This window comes from Nelumbo nucifera, chromosome 4 (genome assembly GCF_055504915.1).
Source record: "Nelumbo nucifera cultivar China Antique chromosome 4, China Antique-T2T, whole genome shotgun sequence".
Classification (NCBI taxonomy): domain Eukaryota; kingdom Viridiplantae; phylum Streptophyta; class Magnoliopsida; order Proteales; family Nelumbonaceae; genus Nelumbo; species Nelumbo nucifera.
In genome coordinates, this window is record NC_142652.1 from 41,991,596 (window position 1) to 41,997,951 (window position 6,356).

The 6,356-nt window shown below is 35.7% G+C and overlaps 1 pseudogene; it reads left to right on the forward strand.

Moving 5' to 3' along the window:
* The first annotated feature begins 4,631 nt into the window (after window positions 1-4,631).
* LOC104611083 (protein C2-DOMAIN ABA-RELATED 5 pseudogene) lies at window positions 4,632-6,126 on the forward strand (annotated as a pseudogene).
* Window positions 6,127-6,356: the final 230 nt, after the last annotated feature.

The window sequence follows — 6,356 nt, forward strand, 5'->3', positions numbered from 1 at the left end:
GTTCTTGAAACCCTGAACTGGACCAAATTCTAGAATTTCCATGGACCTTGGAGATAGATGGGCAAAACTGGAATGTTACACTTGACCCCTAGACTCGATTATGGTACTGCACTAGGTGTTGTATTGGACTGTCTTTGATATGCCAATACGTGAGATCCTTAGAGGGGGTCAAAACTTGGGTATGTTAGGACAGTTCAAAAATTCACCTGAGTGAGTGATCATAATGACAGGATCAACCCCTTTGTTGAACAAAGTGAATGATTGGGGAATGCATTCTCTCTGATGGAAACCTAAACTGCCGGCAGTTGATTTCAAACTTGTTGAAATTTGTTTTGCAAAATATATTTATATAGAGATATACTTATATATTATGGTTTCACTAATTGTTTGCAAAAGGTTTTAATTTTCAGGATCCATGTGAGAAGAGAGTGCAACACTGTACCTTGCAGCCGAGGGAGATGTCCTCTCTTGTTGGGCAGTGTTTGATCATTATAGGTTGAGAGGTTAAGTATAAGACCATTGAGGGTAATACCTGATGGGCTAATCTTACATCTGCCCACAGTCTTTGGGCCTTCATAAGGTGGCTGGACCCAAGGACCATTTAGTGTAAATGTTTGGCCCATTTAGAGCCCATGCTGAGGGACTCAGGGGTTCACTATGTTCAGTAGTGAATTCGGCCAGACCTTGTAACAGAGGTTAGGCTGAACCCATGTGGCTGATGTGTAGATCAATGCTAGGGTCCCACGCCATACAAAGAGAGCCAAGCTATCCAACATATAAAAGGGAAAGTGAGCTACATGACTTGATGAGCCTAAAGTCCATCTCGAAATGGGCTTAAGTGCTTTAATTAAATGGGGCGAATTTGACTTATAACCTGATCAAGATTAGATAAAGGATAAGGTAATTCTTATCCATTTAAGAGTCTAGATCCAAATATCAGATTTAGATAAAGAAACTCTCTCCTAATTGGGTTAGGAGGCTGATCCAAATGAGGCTATAAATAGGGGGCGAATTCATTAGTTTTACACACTCAGAAATCTACAGAATTCTTCCCCAATTCTTTCCGCCCCTACCCAATTCGATCTCCATTCTTGGATCTGATCAAGAATAATTCTTGATATTGTTTATTGCTAGAAGAAACAATTTAAAGTCATGCTCATCAACCCCTTGCCTGATTCTTGTTGAAGAATTAGGATTCTTGCTGAAGAACCATCCTACTAATCCTATCTCACCATAAGATGTGTCATCTTCAGTGGGGGCGGGTTTTGGTCAACTCTTTGGGCGTGAATACCTACGTTGAGAGTTATTATTATTCTGTATCAGGTATTTCCCTACTTGCTTAATTTTGGTTTCAAATCTAGTCCGGTTTGTTTCAAGAATGAACCTTGAAAAATGCAATTTTTCTAAATCAGGGAATATGATTCTCGGAAGGGAGAAAGAAAATTTTTGAAATTTCACCCAACCTCCCTGCTAGGTTCGGCCATCCATATGATGGATCTCCCTTCCCTTCACCACTGACCCAAATGGTTGAACTGTTTGAACCGTTTAATGGTTTTGACCATTTTATTTTTTATTTTTTGTTAGAACAGGCCGACCATTTGATTCAAATGGTCGAATTATTCGACCTGAGAACCGGATCCTTGGCCGATTCATTGTCTGGGTTAGTTTTAAAAGCCTTGAAACTAATAATAACACTTCACACCAGTCATAAAATATATAGGTCCAACAACCATTCAACCTCTTAGTATGGGCCTGTGTATTTATCATTAGCGTAGGGTGTTATTGTTGGTTCCACAACCTATTACACAGTTAAAGCGTTTAGTTAATCCAATTCAATATCAAGGAAGACACCCAAACTTATACCTCTTAAAGGCATCATTCACCAATATTGGTAAGTAGGTAAGTAGAAGATTAGTCCCAATAATTGATTAACAAAAATTGGAAATGTGCCAAGGTAATGAATAATTCCTTTTTTGGATGAATAAGCAATGAACAACTCTAAACTTGAAATGCTGATAGAAAACGAAATTACAAATAAAATTTGAATATTCTAACTCAACTTGTTTCTTTTTTTTTCATTTTTAAAAGCAATTATTATTTTTTTCATAAAGAGAAAAATAATTTAACATAAAAAATGAAATGGCAAAACATGATTCACGTAACAAAACATCTCTGGTGCCAATTGTATCTACCAATGATCCAACGGTTGAGAATGTCGCTTGGCATCAGTTGGAAATAGGAGGTGAAGGATCAAATTTATGGAACTGCAGGCTCATTGTGCTGGGCAAGGCTCCCACCATGGTGGGATTAAAGTGCCCGACCACCTTTTTGATTTTCAGTTCTTAACCCTAAAATCTAAATCCTACCCCATATTACTAAACCATAAAGTAGTGTGTAAAATGGCCTTGCTTAGAACACATGCTCTCCAACGAGGTAGGAGGCAAGTATTTTCCTGTGGTTGGTTGGCCTCAAATGCATCCTGCTTTGCCCCCACCCCTGATTCCCATGTAATGTATACTACGCAATACCAAAAAAAAAAAAAAAAAAGAAAAGAAAAAGAAAAAATACCAGATGAATTCAAGACCTGAGAAAGGAAGAGATCATAAGGCCATTTAAATATTAGCAGAAAGAAATCCAATTAATCGGAGATGAAATAGCAAAGATTTGTGCACCATTTTGTAAGTATCAAAACATGTAAACCTTTATATTTATAACAAGTTCACAACATTTTGCTCAGTTTGGAAGAAGTGCAGATATAAATATACAGTACAAGTACATACAAAATATAAGGTTTTGTACTTTATATATCTGTCTCCAAACTGAGCCTAAAGAGAGATTGAACTTATCTTATAAATAAATATTGGTTGGCTGTACGACAGGGTCATCATCTATTGGCTCCAAAAGGGTCCTACGTTTTACTCTGGCTGCCCTGTTTCCACCTCTTTTGACCCATAATCCGCAATGCAAGAAAATTTGTTTGCACAAGTGGTCTTTGAAACATTTGGATGTTAAAATCATTACTGTTTTTTGTTTGTGAAAGGATGTTACAAATATATTCTAAATTTGGAGGAAAAAAAGATCAACTTAGGCCAAGCATTTTCTTAGTCCACAGGATTTGGGACAGAGAAAAGTGTGGTTGCACTTGCACCACAATCAACAAATAGCTTATTGTTCTGCAGGTTTAACCCTACATCCCACCATGTGAGTGATGTCCAATGATAGTCTCTACTACGACACTTTTGGCTGCGTTTGGAAATGATCCAAATGGAGTGTAAATCCTGGTTCAGGGTAAATTTGCACTCTGGTTCACATTTGCCTGTGTTTGGCAATATTACATTTATGAATTGACAAATGACAGACCAATGCATATTTACATTGATAATAAGATGTAAAAGTACATCAATAAAAAAGAAGTAAATTTGTCACTACAAGAAAAATGAGTTTTAGCGGCAGCTTTGACTGCCGCTAGAGACTTTACCAGCAGCCACCAAACTGCCGCTAAAAGAACTGTTGCTAGATGTTTTAGCGGCAATTTTCAGAGCTGCCGGTACAAATATACACCTGTCGCTAAAAATACTTTTAGTGGAAGTCGCGACTGCCGCTAATACTGACATGACTGCCGCTATAAGTCCATGCATGTTTTTTTGTAGCTGCAGTGACTGCCACTAAAACCATACATTTTTTTCATATACCTTTTATTAATTTTTCCTAATTTGTTTCAAATAACCTGTTTTCTCTATATTCATTTAAATTGAAATGAAATACAAAAATAAAAAAAAATCAATTACAAATGAAATTTAAAAAACCATTCTCCATTCAAACCATTTGAATCACAAATACATATTAATTTCAATTTGATAAACTCTTGATTTGTACAAGAAATGTTCTCTTCACAATGGCATTTTGAAAGTTTTTTAAATCAAGCCTCATCCTGCCTGCTTGTTCCCTCCACAAATACATCTTTGTTATTTGAATTAACCCTTTTTCCCCTTGATCCTTTTGTTTCAAATTCATCTCTAAATTTCAGAAGATCGTCCACAACTGAAGGTTGTCCCTCAATGTTCACATTGCAATATTTAAGCTCTTCTTTCTCATGGAGAGATCCTGATTTAGCCATATTTTCTAAAGGTGTCCTGTTGAGATCAGGTTTGCATTTTCCAATGAGATCACCAAAATGACTGGAATTCAATGACCCTGAAAGTGAAATGGAACCACATGAACCAAATAAACTTGCAGCAACATTTGAGAAAAACCACAGGTTTTCATTTTAACAAGTTCATGCATATGGGTGCATAGACACAAGACATGCCATATGGTTCAAAATGGAAGGAATTAATTCTTACTCTTTCTCTCTCTCTGGACATGCCATATCAAGGGTATTTTAATTTTTTTGCTTTCCACATTCAATACTTAATGATTTTTTTATTCATTTGCTTTTCTAATATTTTAAAAGACATCTGCTTGATTTGAATTTTTATATCCTTCACTGGTACGCCAAACTTAGTGGTGGTAATATTTAATCTTGACATGGTTTCTATGCAGTTAGCTTGTACTGATAATCTGATATTAAGATTCATGTTCTTACTTGAAACTAAATTGTTTAATCGGTGATATTTGTCAATGCTGAAGTTATGAATCCAATGCAGAAATTGAAGACTCGTGTAATGAAAAAGAATATCAATCCTGAGTGGAATGAAGATTTAACCCTTTCTGTGGCAGATCCTGAGATTCCAATCAAGCTTGTAAGTATTTATTTTTTTGATTGGTAGATCATAATTACTTTTCCCTGTTTCTGGATTCTTGTCTTCTCCCATATGGGAGGAAACATATAAGGGCATAAAATACAACAACAATTCTATCTATACCAAGTAGAAGTTGAGCTAATTTGTACATGATGATAGTCACTTATGGACATACATTATATAATTTATTTATTTGTGGTATAAACATCAAATTATTAAATGTAACCTAAGGTTGATGTCCTTTTGGTGTAAATGCATATAGAAAAAATAATAAAGAACCGATGCTGATATATTAGAGGTCAAGGTTTTGAATATATAGTTATATAGAACTGCAGGTGTCCGCAATCTTCCACGAACAGAAAAGCTATGAAACTAAAACTTTCTATTAAACTTATTCAGTGCCTGTAACACCTGGATACCTGTACCAAGGTGCTATATCATGTTGAACACTTCAATTTAATGTAAATTTCATATCCAACAATGCATCTAACCATCTTCTTGCAGTATCTGTGTAACACAGTGCAGTCCTTATAATGTAGATAGTTGTTTATCTGTGTAGTCTATTATATATAATCTGTACAAAAAGTCAAAAACAGGATATCACCTCTCCTTTGCTTTATTGTGGGTCAAGAGCAGTTTTCTGTTTTACTTTAGATGATTTTGGCTCCTGATGGGTTGTTTTTCATGCCATTGGGATTCTCTTAACTTTACACATGAAGGAATGCTATTTCAAGAGAAATTTTAATGCAGAATTTCATTCTTATTGGAAATGTCAAGAGATATTTTCGGTGCTGACTGCTAAAAGACAGTTTTATTTGCATCCAGAAAATCCTGCACAAATTTTGCTAGTCATCATAACAGTCATCATCTTTTGTTGTTGCAGACAGTGTATGATAAGGACAAATTCAGCCTTAGATATGACCAAATGGGAGATGCAGATATTGACATTAAACCATTTCTAGAAGCTGTAAAGATACATTTGGTGAATCTCCCAAGTGGTACCATGATACAGAGTGTACAACCTAATAGGCAAAACTGCCTTGCTGAAGAAAGCTGTTTCATATGGAAAGATGGCAAGGTTGTCCAGGATATGTATCTGAGACTGAAAAATGTGGAAAGTGGTGAAGTGGAACTTCAGCTGCAGTGGATTGATATCCCTGGTTCCAGAGGTATATAGAAGTCATGCATGATTGGCTTCTTCTGGGCTTCTGTAGCATATATGCGGTTGCCACTTCATTATCATCATCAACAAAGTTGCTTACATTTGTTTGTTTTTTCATAGCTTATTATGTAGAATGAAACTGTTTCCTTGGGTTGCATCTTTATAATAATTACTACTTTGATGTGTAATTCTTATTCCTTGTTTGCAGTTTTCATGATTTGAGCTTGCAGATTAGACATTCTGTTTCTTCTGGACTGTCTGCAGATCATAACTTTCATATGGCCTTCTAATATTTTCTTATTTTACCATTCTAATAGAAATAATCCATAATTTGCTGAGATTTATTACCTAAACAAAGTTATTTCAGATTCCACCCTCTTCTAGATATTTTAAAACTCTAGCAAAAGGTATTTCAGTCAGATCATGGGGTGGGAGGGCATTTGCAATTCCAA